This window comes from Danio rerio, chromosome 9 (genome assembly GCF_052040795.2).
Source record: "Danio rerio strain M-AB ecotype USA chromosome 9, GRCz13ab, whole genome shotgun sequence".
Taxonomy (NCBI): Eukaryota; Metazoa; Chordata; class Actinopteri; order Cypriniformes; family Danionidae; genus Danio; species Danio rerio.
Genome location: NC_141029.1, coordinates 58,152,309 through 58,166,509, shown reverse-complemented (window position 1 = coordinate 58,166,509; position 14,201 = coordinate 58,152,309). Strand labels below are relative to the sequence as shown.

The 14,201-nt window shown below is 40.0% G+C and overlaps 1 protein-coding gene across 1 annotated transcript in view; it reads right to left on the bottom strand.

Moving 5' to 3' along the window:
* Positions 1-14,201, bottom strand: part of LOC101884336 (polyprenol dehydrogenase-like) — a 68,167-nt gene that overhangs the window by 49,943 nt on the left and 4,023 nt on the right. The window lies entirely within an intron of this gene.

Here is a 14,201-nt window from a genome sequence, read left to right as displayed (position 1 = left end):
GTAAGGGAGGTTTCGCGGATATAACTGAGGACGCGGGTGGTAAGGGAGGTGTCGCGGATATAACTGAGGACGCGGGTGGTGAGGGAGGTGTCGCAGACGCCGCCCTCTCTATACTGCCGCCCTAGGCAGCCACCTAGGTCACCTCTATGGACGCGCCGGCCCTGTGTGTGTGATAAGAATGGACTGACAGAAGGAGAAAGTGCTGAACTACTGAAACCTGTTCAGTACTTTATATAAAGGCTGTTGTGGTGCTGCTGCTGAAAGACGCCTCTCATATGGAGAATGAAGCTCATGCAGCGCTCAGGTGTGAGTTTCTCACAGAATTGAGTGACCAAATCCTGATGAGATCATCATCTTCAGCTTAACCTCATGAAAAAGGAAATGCTTGAAGTTTCTGCCAACTCGACTCTACACCATAACTTTTCAATCCAGATGGACGGGGCAACCATTACTGCATCCAAAATGGTGAAAAGCCTTGGAGTAACGATTGATGACCACCTAAACTTCTCTGAGCACATCTCTAGAACTGCTCGATCTTGCAGATTCACACTCTATAACATCAGAAAGGTCCGACCCTTCTTATCTGAACATGCAGCTCAACTCCTTGTTCAAGCTCTTGTTCTCTCCAGACTGGACTATTGCAACTCTCTACTAGCCGGGCGTCCAGCTAACTCTATCAAACCTCTTCAGCTGCTCCAGAACGCAGCAGCACGAGTGGTCTTTAATGAACCTAAAAGAGCACATGTCACTCCGCTGCTCATCCGTTTGCACTGGCTGCCAGTTGCTGCTCGCATCAAATTCAAAGCTCTGATGTTTGCTTACAAAGCGACTTCTGGCTTTGCTCCTCCTTATCTGCTCTCACTTCTGCAGATGTATGTGCCCTCCAGAAACTTGCGTTCTGTGAATGAACGTCGCCTCGTAGTTCCATCCCAAAGAGGGAAGAAATCACTTTCCCGAACTCTCGCATTCAATCTGCCCAGTTGGTGGAATGAACTCCCTAACTGCATCAGAACAGCAGAGTCACTCACTGTCTTCAAGAAACCACTAAAAACTCAACTATTTAGTCTCCACTTCCCTTACTAATCTGCAATTGACTCTCTGGTTCTACCGCTAACTGTATTACAAAAATAAATAAATAAATTACTAATGTTTTGCTTCTTACACTTTATACACCTGAAACTCGCCTACAGCACTTCTTCATTGTTGCTCTTATAGTTGTGTAAATTGCTTCCTTGTCCTCATTTGTAAGTCGCTTTGGATAAAAGCGTCTGCTAAATGACTAAATGTAAATGTAAATGATGCTTCTGTGGGTCTCGTCTATCAAATCTAAACTTTATTCTGTTTTCTCTATTGGGTTGTGCTCAGGTGATCGGCTATTTAAATGACACATTTGTTGTGTATGGTTCCAGTTTAAGGAGAATGAATGGGGAATGCTTGAAATGTAGTTCTGAAATGAGAACTCATCAGGCTTGTGGTCAAATCATGAGTCTAGTTCTCAGTTGTGAATAAACGGGGTGTGTATTATCAGTGTGAATCACTGTCTGCTGGTGATGAGCAGCGTGGAGCAGAAACATGAGCTCTTCTCTCTTTAGTTGTCAGCACACATCTCACATGATCCGACACCGAGGATAAACACAGTCAAGCTGCATCTTCTGAACATTCACACTCATAGACCCATATATATATAAAACTGTAGTATTTTAGAGTAGATTTACTATAAAACTGGCAGAAAATATTAGATTACTTTAGATTAGATTCAACTTCAATGCTATTACACATGCACAAGGCAACAGAATGCAGATCAGGTCTAAGCAGGAGTGCAACAGCACTTTCAAATTAAACTAGATTTACCAGGGTGTCCATATTTGACCCAATGTTGAGTTAAAACAACCCAGCATTTTTAAGAGTGTACTACAGTATTTATTGAAGTTGATCCAACCCAGGCTCATTCTGAAAACGTAGTCCGGCGGACGTTTCTGGAGACCGCGAAAATACGTCCCAGGAGGTACGTATTTGTGCAGTTTTTGTTTTCGCGAATCCGTAAGAGGCTTTTTCGTATCTCGAACATCTCTCGCGAGCGCCCACGCTGTTCTCGCGTCAACTCACCAGAGGCCGCTGTCTGACTGACCGAATGATTGACTGCACGACCAGCCAATCGGCTGACCCACCCTCCTCCTTCCCTGAACCCAACCAGTTTTACCGATTGACCCGCCCGCCCGCTCACTTCCCTAAACCCGAGCAACAATTTAGAAAAGCCGTCTAGAAAAAGAAAAACCCTCGTCTGTTTTTCGGATTCACCGCGTTCTCACCCTGTTATGAACTCGTTCGCTTTATTTTTTGGATTCTGTTTTCGTCTTACCTGGTTTCTGAAACCGCTCTTCCTCGGACTCGAACCCGGACGCCTTTGTCAACTCCTCCTCTCTGCATATGAAGTCCACCGACGCACACGATGAGCTGATTGCGGCAGGAAAGCCCTCCACACGGAGGTAAGCGGTCAGTCGGCAAGCGCGAAAGGGTCACACCGCCCCGTAGCGTTCGCTTAAAAAAATGAAATGCAGCTATACGTTCCTCCCGGGAAATATTTCGCTGTCTCCAGAAATGTCCACGGGTCTGCGTTTTCAGAATGGGTTGAGTTGATCAGTTCACTATAAAACGTTTGATTGTTTTAAACCAACATTGGCTCAAATATGGACAATTTTGAAATAATGTTTATATTAGACTCTTTGGCCAAAGAGCTTAGAATGACCAAGAGGCGACGCTCAATAGATCGTTCCATTGCAACAGCAGGGCCCAGCAACAGAGTGGAGGAACTATGACGTCCCTTTGTAGGCTAATGGGCTGCTAGCATTAAAATGGTTCCCTTGTGAAAATCCCTATGGGATTTTCCTATAGGCTTTTCGAAGATTGCAAATAATAAGCTCTGTGTTCAAACACTGTTCATAACACTTGCACATTTTGTCCAGTCGGATAATCCTCACACCAAAATACAAATCTGACCATTTTTGGATCTTAAATGCAAACACAAGAACTGAAGAGCTAACATTAGGCTATAAACGGACTACAGAGCCCTCGGGGCGCTCGTCAATGACGTCAGGCCGACCCTGCTACAGACAACTTATCAAGCTTATTTTTAGAAATAATGTCCATGACAAAGAGTTAATCTGTCTGTTTATTACATTATAATCCACACTATATATTATAAATAAATAAATACGCAAAAACACACAGACCTATGAGCCTTTTGGATCATTTTTATGTGGGAAATACGTCTGTTTTGCTATACTGTTGTTCTATAAGCTTTAAAACTGTGTATAAATCTGCCTACATAGTATTATTGTCACGATAACCAGCGATCGTTCTCCATAGATCGCTGGTTCCCACACAATAACCATGGACTACACTTCTGCCTTTTCCTGGACTACATATTCAGACATACACTTCGCCCAGACACCCATGCTCACTCATCTAGACTGATTACACTCGCAACACCTGAGGACTATCAGAGACTGATTGCATTCACTACATGAGCCACACATTCACCCTTTCAGTTTGCAGTGTCTTGTTATCTGTCACAGTAGCATTACAACGCGTTTCCCAGTCTTGTTATCTTGTGTACCGACCGTTAGCCTCTTTGCCTGCTGCCTGCCTTTCTGACCTCTTGCCTGTATTCGACTGTGATTCTGGATTGTCCTCACACACCTGTTTGCACCTGTATTGACCACTGCTTGCCTGACTGTGAATAAACCAGCATATTGGATCTTACCTCAGTTGTTGGTGTTACTCCCTGAGGTTACTGAATAAGATAAATAGAATAACTTAAACTTGAAAAGGATTAGCCAGATGGGGATGATACTGAAGGCCAACTGAAAAACACAAACAAACATAAGACAAAGAGGCTAACAAGGCTAATGGTCGGTACACAAGATAAGACTGGGAAACGCGTTGTAATGTAATGTGACAGATAACAAGACTTAATTTTGTTAGTTAAGCGCAAAATTTTGTTTCAAAACTATTTCTAAATTTAGTTCTAATTTCCACAACCCGGGCTCATTGTGGAAATGTAGCCCCGCAGACGTTTCTGCCGACCGCGATTTACGTCCCGGGAGGTACGTATTCCAGCGATTTTTGTTTTCGCGGATCCGCGAGAGGCAGCTGTGCGCGCTTTTTCGCGTCTCGGGGCCTCTCGGGAGCGCGCGCCGTTCTCGCACGAAAAGCCGCCGAATCGGTCGACTCGGCCGCCCTCCTCTTCCTCCTCCTCCTCCTCCTTCCCTAAACCCGAGCGACGGTTTGCAAAAGCCGTCCAAAAAAAAAAAGCAAAAGCCCTCTTCTTTGATTTCGACCGCGTTTTCGGATCCCGCCGCGTTCTCGCCCTTATTTTTCGGATTGCGTTTTTCGTATTACCTGATTTCTGGAACCGCTGTTCCCCGTACTTGATCCCGGTCGTTGTCCCCGCGGCCGGCTCCTCCTCCGGGGCCTCCGCCGATGCAACGCTGTGAGCTAAGCGGACAAACTGGTTGCATCTGCAAAGCCCTCCACACATAGGTGAGCCGTCGGTCGGCGAGCGCGAAGAGGAGGGGCGGAGCGGCGCCACACCGCCCGGCAGCGTTCGCTCGAAAAAAACGAAACGTATCCGTACGTACCTCCGGCCACGTAAGTCGCGGTCTCCAGAAACGTCTGCGGGGCTACGTTTTCACAATGAGCTTGGGTTGAATTTCCAGCAAACAAATAAATGAACAATAATAACAAAGTGTGCTCAAAAACTATGTTATATCCTAACACACATGCTGCGCCCCATATGGTCTAAAACCTGACAGGTGGACAAATCTAAGCCTGTTTTTAATAAATCAAATATAAATATGGATATAATAAATAATACTGCTAATAATAATAACATTATACACAAGCAAATTGTTATGAATGAACTGAAAAAGCCTCCCGAGATGAAGAAGACATAAAAGCAGTGATTTTTCATATTTATGTAGGCTAGAAAATAATATGTTTTGTAATATTTTAATCCTTTATATTTATATCCTATATCTATTCTTATAATATCCTATATATATCCTTAATACTTAAATTGTTTCATATGTAAAGATGTTTGCCTATTCCTCTCTTGTGTGTATTAAGCAGTGTGTAAGCGAGGCGCAACTCTGCGCTGGAGTTTAGACCGGGTTAGTTTTGGTCTATTGAAAAATCTATTTTAGTTTCTCAAAATAGCGACGCGCCAGCGGTCCGCCTCAGAACACCTTCCTTTTTAGACCAGAATGCCTATGGACGCACATATGAGCGCTAATGCATTTGCTATTTAAACACTGTAGCGCAACACCTCAAAACCACTCTTGCGCCAAGCTGAAACTAGCAAAAGACTACTGCGGCATGCCTTGCGCCACACTGCGCCGGGTGTATGATACTGTAGGGCCCAGTGTTTTAACCCAGCATTGGGTCAATATGGACAATTTTTTAAAATTAAATTTAAATGAGACTTTTGAACCAAACAGGTTCGTCCATATTGACCCGATGTTGATTTAAAACAACCCAGCATTTGTGAGAGTGTACTACATTATTATTTTTTAAAGTTTATCAAAATTTCTGGGTTGTTTTAGCCAAACATTGGGTCAAACATGGACAAAAAATAAACAGTTATCCACTTGTCCTCTCTCTGCAGACAGTTGCATTATAAAAGTGTTGAGCGTGACGGAACGGATGCACACAGAGCCGATCTAATGCAATTCAACTCTGGATTACATCCGTTTCCATAAGCAGCCAGTTAAAAATGTAACTTTACATAACGGTTGACTCATAAGGTCTATTTATAAACGCTTTTCTTGGGCTCATCCGTGTCTGGCTGTATTAGATCTCCATGTCACGCAGCAGCTGGAGTGGAAGCGATGCGACTGACAGCTGAAAGTGAGCGTTTGCCGGTTTCACATGCAGGAGGAAAAACACGGAGCGCTTCAAACTCCTCCCGAGAGAACATTCCTGGCCCACTTTCTATGATTGCCACTCCATTACACTTCCAGGAGCACACAAAACAGACACCGGATACAGCAGGGTTAAAGACCCTTAAAGAGACCGTTCAGCCAAATCTGAACATCACCTCAGCATTTACAAGCATTCATGAGGTTCTTTCTTCTGTTGAACACTAAAGAAGATATTTTGAAGAATGTTGGAAACCAATAACCATTGACTTCTATTCATTTTTCCTACTATAGAAGTCAATGGTTACAGATTATCAGCATTCTTTAAAATATCTTCTTTTGTGTTCAACAGAAATAAAGAAACGAGAGAGTACATACCTGCCGACATTTGTCTCTGACATTCCGGAAGAACGGATGGGGGGGGGGGGGGGCTGGGGGGGTAGGGGGGGTGCGGTGAGTGTTTGTCACAGTTGAGAACCAGCTTAGTAACTGTACTGTGGAGTTAGTAACTTTTCTATGGAACAGGTTTCGGCGGTCACTGTGATTGGACAGTATACCAAAGTTAGTGACCCGGGGGTGTTACGGACTGTACCAAAATAAAGAGGATGGGGGGCAGGGTGAAATAACAAAACGGGAGGGTGGCATGAGATGGGTCTAAAATATAAGAGACTCCTGGGAAAAACAGGTGTTATTACACTCAGGTGTTATATAGTGTTGGCAGGTACGGTGTAGTATAGTGTGTCCACAGTCATACTGGAGTGATAATTACACAACAAGTCTATTTTTGAAAAAATTTCTTATAGTAAAATAGGATTAAATTCCTGCAATGTTGAGGCCCACTGCAGCACGATGTAGGAGTATGGTTTTCCCCGCCCACTCAATTGACTGACAGGCGCATGTTAACATGTCTCCATAGTAACATGTATATACCTGTGCACAGGGCAGGATTTGCAAATAAACTGGGATTAAAGGATCTGTTCAGCTCTCTGTGATCAGCCGCAGCTCAAGAATGAGTTTCACAAGTTTGAAATGTTTTTAAAACAGAGCATGTTTAAAATAAAGACAGTAAAATCACTGTAATTCATCACCACTGGAATCAGCACAGCTGCATAGTACAACTTTATTCAAGGACGCTTCAATCCTGGCTTGTAGACGTTAAATTTGTTAATTTTCTACAGTAGCTTGTATTAACTTGCATCCTGTCACTTTTGCCGCAAATAGACATGCAAAAACTGTGTACTGCAAACTTTGTAAATGGCATTTGTGTGTGACTCATCGTTGCAGAAAGGCTTGAATAAACTCCAGCACAAACACATCAAACAACCTTACTTGGTACATGGACTCATAAACTGGAAATCTGGTTCATCCATGTCTGTCACTGACTGCTGTTTATCTAACATAAGGCAAGAGAAGCATGTCAGATTGGTGGGCAGGGAGAATCAGCTCATTTCATTTAAAGACACGGGCTACAAACACAGCTACACTTTGCTTTGAGCTCAAATTGGGCATATTCTGCATTGTGTAATAGATAATCTGATAGGTGTTTTAGGCTGAAACTTTACAGACACATTCAGGAGACACCAAAAGTTCATCTTACATCTTGTAAAAGGGGTAAAATAGAAGTCCTTGAAATATTTCGTTGTCATTGCATCCTCTGAACTAAAATGATTAGTATCTGATTTTGTTTATTATTTGTTTTTTTATTATTGTTTTTATTATTTTAATAATATTTAACATTTTTATTAACTCTTTATCAGAAGAAGAACCATATAAGGTCGTTTTCTTAAAATTGATTATTATATTTATTTATGTACTTTTTTACATGCTTGCTTTTTACTTGCCTATTTACTTTTTATTTATCTACTTACTTATTTGATTGCTTATTTATTTACTTACCTACATACTAATAAGACTCCATGGTTTTCTAATGGGTATTTCAATGAGTGCACGTTTGATTAAGGTTATTAATTATCTTATGGTTTGTTATTTTCAGACAGCTTTTATGCACAATTAAATACAGGTGGATGGTTTCATGTCTATCTGAGCAAAGCATTTAGCTGACTGTGGCTGAATAAAGGAGCTGTGAGCGAGAGAATCCCCAGCAGAACGAGAACATGACCATCAGAAGCTGCTGAGTGACAGACAGAGCGTCAGCACGACCGACAGCAGACTGTGATATCATTTATCTGGAGACGCTCCTTCATTCTGTCTCCTCCAGCAGACTCAATGACTGAGAAATACTATAGTAACTGATAGTAAATACAATAGAGTTACTGTACACTGTAGTAAAGCACTCGAGTCTGTTATATCGTTGCTATAGGAACAAATAAATCATATTATTTGATCTATTATGGTAGTTCTATAGTTGCTATGGTAACAAAAGAACTATATTAATTGTTCTGTTGTGGTAATTCTAAAGTTGTTATGGTAACAAAGGAATCGTTTTTTGATCTATTGTAGTGATTCAATGGTTGCTATGGTAACAAAACAACTATATTAAGTGATCTGTTGTGGTGATTCTATAGTTGCTATGGTAACACAAGAACTATCTTAATTGATCTGTTGGGGTAATTCTATAGTTGCTATGGTAACACATGAACTACACTAATCGATCTGTTGTGGTGATTCTATAGTTGCTATGGTAACAGAGCCACTATATTATCAATCTGTTTCGTTGAGTCTATAGTTGCTATGGTAACACAACAATTATTATTAATCAATCTGTTGTGGTAATTCTACAGTTGCTGTGGTAACACAAGAACTACATTAATTGATCTGTTGTGTTGATTCTATAGTTGCTATAGTAACTCAAGGACTGTATTAATCGATCTGTTTTGGTGATTCTACAGTTGCTATGGCAGCACAACAAATATAGTAATATCAACAAATAACCTATGTAATAACTATAGGGTATATAACACTATAATACACCACAGTTTGCTGTAGTAAAGACTAGGGCTGTCAAAATTAGCGCACGTGATTAATTAGAAATATTTAATGCGTTAAAAAATTGATGCAAATAACGCAGTTGCAGTTTTTTTAGATTTCCTGTTGTGGCCGACAGGTGTTCAGGGCAGCAGAATAGTGAGCGAACCCCCCCGGCCCTCACTTTCATGTATGTGTATGCAGTTTGTGTATACAATATAGATGTATGTGCGTGTATGTATATATCAGGCACACACACTACAGTATATACTGTATATTTACATGTAATGATTGTTTTTAATTCACATTATTTTTAAAAATTGCATTAATATTTTAAATAAGTGGTATCGATATCGGTGTTTAACAAAAATGATCGGTATCGTACAGAATTTATAAATTGTGGTATCGCCCATCCCTAGCGCTTACATGCCTGTGTTTTTATTTCTGTAATAAATATTTGTTTTGTTTTTGGTCCCACTTTATATTAAGTGTCCTTAACTACTATGTACTGACATCAAAAAAATAAATACAATGTACGTACTGTGTTTATAATGTATTTGAGAACACTTGTGGTGCTTTTGAGTTGGGATAGAGGTTGGGTTATGGACAGGTTTTGTGGTATGGGTAGGTTTAAGGGTGGGTTAAGGTGTAAGGGATGGTCAACAGTGTCTTTACAAATGTAATTACAAAAGTTAATTACATACAAGCATTTAATCAAGCATAAGTACACAGTAAATGCATTTATTTACACAATAAGTACATTGTAACAGACTATTAGTTCCTATGTAAGTACATATTAGTTAAGGACACTTAATATAAAGTGGGACCTTTTTTTAAAATAAATGTGTTTCGTGATAAGTAATTAATAATTAGTGTGACTAATTACCTTAATTTTTTAATCATTTGAAAGCCCTAGTAAAAGCTAAAGCATGCATTACAGTTTGTGCCAGCAGTTTGTGTTGTGTGACTACATGAAGAGAAATATTCAGTGCTACACTGTTTTTATGTATGTGAGTTTTTCATTAAGGAGTTAGCTTTTCGTTCAAGCCAAATTAAATAAAACAGACTATAATCCAAAACTGTCATTTTTCTCTCATCTCACTCCATTTTTCAGAGTGTGCTTACCACAGGAAATCATGTATAGTAAATTTACTGGGAAACGCCGCAGTGTTTTTGTCATCAGGCTGAGCTTCAGCAGCGCGACTGGTGTAAATGCATAAGTGAGCGTGATAATTAGTGCAGATCTGCGTTTGTAACCCCGCTGAGAAGAGTTCAACAGTCTGCTCTCAAACACACTGCAGTGCTGCACATGAGCATCTGCCCTTGGGTTCTCCTTCACATCCCGCATCGGCCGTTCTGCCCAATAATGTGTGCATGGAGAGCTGGAGATATGCATGCTTCACTCCGAGTTTAGAGGCTCAATTAGCCCACAGATTTAAGATATGCTTAAGGATTAAATTAAGATGTTGTTCACAGAAACCCCTCGACACGCTGTCTGTCTTCCCCAGTCTCGGACACATGAACAATACTACAGTAATACTATAGTCATTTGTTTACGAACCATACTGCGCTTTAACAAATCCTGGGTTGGATTGGTAGTCAAATATGGACAAACACAACCGTTGGGTTAGAAGTTTTCATTTAAATTTAATTTAGGGCGACACAGTGGCGCAGTAGGTAGCGCTGTCGCCTCACAGCAAGAAAGTCGCTGGTTTGAGCCTCGGCTGGGTCAGTTGACATTTCTGTGTGGAGTTTGAATGTTCTCCCTGCGTGGGTGTGGGTTTCCTCCGGGTGCTCTGGTTTTCCCCACAGTCCAAACACATTCGGTACAGGGGAATTGTGTAGGCTAAATTGTCCGTAGTGTATGAGTGTGAATGAGAGTGTATGGATGTTTCCCAGAGATGGGTTGCAGTTGAAAGGGTATCCGCTGCTTAAAACATGTGCTGGATAAGTTGGCAGTTTATTCCACTGTGGTGAACCCAGATTAATAAAAGAACTAAGCCGACAAGAAAATGAATGAATTTAATTGAAAAAAATGAACCCAACCTCAAATCTGAACAGTTTTCAAATTAACTTTAAATTAGATGTTTTAACCCAACTGGTTTTACAGTAGCTTTTAGAGCTAGAGCGCAGCCATCTTGGAATATCGCTGTGTCTGATATCAAAGGGTTGGTTCTGTTCCCTCAGCTGAACAAAACAATGGAAGTAAAGGAGACTGAACAGCCTAGTTTAACCCAATGTGTGAAGTTGTGGACGTGGAGCTGCTGCAAATACAAGCATCAGATGTGTGTCTAAAATAAAAATATATACAGCTCAAGTCAGAATTATTAGCCCTCCTTTTAATTTTTTCCCACATAATGTTTAACAGATTACAGTTTCTCCATATTTGACCCAACGTTGGATTACAACAGCCCAGTATTTTAACATGTATGGCGGTTCTATAGTTGCTATGGTAACACAAGAACTCATTCATTCATTTATTTTCCTTCGGCTTAGTCTCTTTATTCATCAGGTGTCGCCACAGCGGAATGAACCACCAACTATTTCGCACATGTTTCAAGCAGCAGATGACCTTCCAGCAGCAACCCAGAACTGGGAAACACCCACACACAATCATTCATTCACACACACACACACACTCACTCGTACATACACTACGGCCAGTTTAGTTGATCAATTCCCCTATAGCGCATGTGTTTGGACTGTGGGGGAAAACGGAGCACTCGGAGGAAACCCACGCCAACACAGGGAGGCGACAGCACTACCTACTGCGCCACCGCATCGCCAACATTAGGTTAAACAATGTAATTTAAATTTAATCAAAAAATTAACCCAGCTGTTGGGTTTGTTCATGTTTGATTCAGTGTTGGGTTACAACAACCCAGCATTTTTAGAGTATAATAAAGTGTATGGATTCATTTATTGTGGTGGCACTATAGTTGCTATGGTAACATAACAACTGCAGTAGTATAGACAAATGACTATACAATGACTCGGCCCACACGGAATCTGCGCGCGCAGAATTCCACCGATTTTTAGCCCATCATTAATTCTGTTTATTTACTTGAGTAAACGTGTGTAAATCTATTTTTATTCAGTTTATAAATTAATTTCAGGAATATTATTGACTATAATGAAAATGTTCATCTGATTTATGTACAATGCAGAGTGTGCAGTGCTATTTTCTTTTAGTAGAGGCATTAAAGAGAGGCTTGCTTTGTTTACCAAATAAAGTGAATCGAATTGGATTTGCATTTTAAACATTAAATAAAAGTTAAAAAGTATTACGTTTTATTTCATATATTAAGGTTTTAGTTAAGATAATTTCTCAGAAATCTGCAGATCTTTGCCAAAACTCTCCACAGACATAGCATAAAACGTCTGTAGATTCCTTCTGGCCCTAATAATGACTACAGTTTACTGTACTGAACACTAAAGTATATACAGTATAATAGGGTAAACACTGTAATAGTGTTTTAACTCAGCATTGGGTCAAATATGAACAATGTTTTTTTTATTATAAAAATTTTAATTTGACTTTTTTACCTAACAGGTTTGTCCATATCTGACCCAATGTTGAGTAAAACAACCCTTCATTTTTGAGTGTGCTACAGTACAGTACAGTACAGTGGTAAAAATGCTGTCTTGTTTTAACCCAACATTAAGCAATCTTTTTCAATTAGATTTTAATTGCACTTTTAAACCCAGTGGTTGTGTTTGTCCATATTCAAACCAACATTTGGTTAAAATATAGTATAGATAATACTGAAGTATAATTTCATTAACAAAGAGTTTTAAAACATACAGAGCTCAGCATATATAAGTACACCCCATACAAATCTCTCTTTAAATTCATATCTTTAAGCTATAAATTATTAAATGTGTGTATATGCATTAAATTAGTAAGTGCTGAAGCCAAATCTGGAACTTATCTATCTAAATAACTCACGAAAATGGTCCAAAAACTAGTACAACCAAATGCATATGTTATAGGAAAATATTAAATACAAATTTAATAAAAGGAAAAATCAAGAAATCAAAAAAAAGGGAAAATTATGTTTAGCTTTTTCTTGAATTTAATTGTATTATCTTTCAATCATTAAATATGTTTGGCGACTAAACTGTTATTTTAATAAAGATATCTGCTTAATAAATCTGTTTTGTTTAAATGCACCTAAATACATAAATTCACTGGGAAATGGATAAGCATGTTCATTTCAAAACGGGCTCTACTCAGTTAAGCTGAGCACTGTGAATACATTACACGTCACTATAGTATATGGTTCAAAATGCTACAGAGTTTACTGTGGTACTTTCAGGTGGGAGAGCTGCAGGAATGAACAGCCTAAAACAAGAGCAGAGAAAACCTGCTGCAAAGCTGCGGTCAGACTTTTCAATGGAGAGCTCGTGAATGAATGCAACAAACAACAGGAGACTGAGAGGCACCTTAAGATTTTAGCATCAAATGAGAGTCTGCTGAAGGAGTTTGCATGTTCTCCCTGCGCTGGTGTAGGTTTCCACCGGGTGCTCCGGTTTCCACCACAGTCCAAACACATGTGGTACAGGTGAATTGGGTAGGCTAAATTGTCCGTAGTGTATGTGTGTGTGTGTGTGTGTGTGTGTGTGTGTGTGTGTGTGGATGTTTTCCAGAGATGGGTTGCGGCTGGAAGGGCATCCGCTGTGTAAAAATGTGCTGGATAAGTTGGCGGTTCATTCCGCTGTGGCGACCCTGGATTAATAAAGGGACTAAGTCGACAAGAAAATGAATGAATGAGAGTGTGCTGAAGCAGCTAACATCTTTCAGATGCATCTTTGGAAAGCAAATGTCCCAGAACCTTTTTATGCATGCATGATAATGCGCCAGAGTTTAGTTTTAGTCACTATTACCACAATCAGCATGCATGAACATTACCATAAGCAGATTCTTTCACCTGTATAAGCTCTGATCTTATCATTACACCTTGTTTTAAGGCTAGAGTCTGTAACTAATTCATCAGCATTCTCTGCAGAGGGTTTTTAGTTTATTATTAATACCATTCTCAGAAAAAAACACTATAAAATACTGCATTGTATTAACCCAACTTTGGGACAATCGTGTTTAAAAAAATATTATTATTATCAATAAAAAAAAAACAACTCTTTGGGTTTGTGCATTTGAGCCAACATCGTGTTAATTCAACCCAGCATGTGCTTAGAGTGTAAAATGTGTTCGTATATACAGTAGCAAACTAATTATTTCCCGCATTTAAAACGTTCAGTCTAAACATTTAATGATCCGTGGAGTCATTGGGTTTGTGCATTTGACCCAGCATTGTGTTAATGCAACCCAGCATGTGTTTAAGAGTGAAAAGTGTGTTC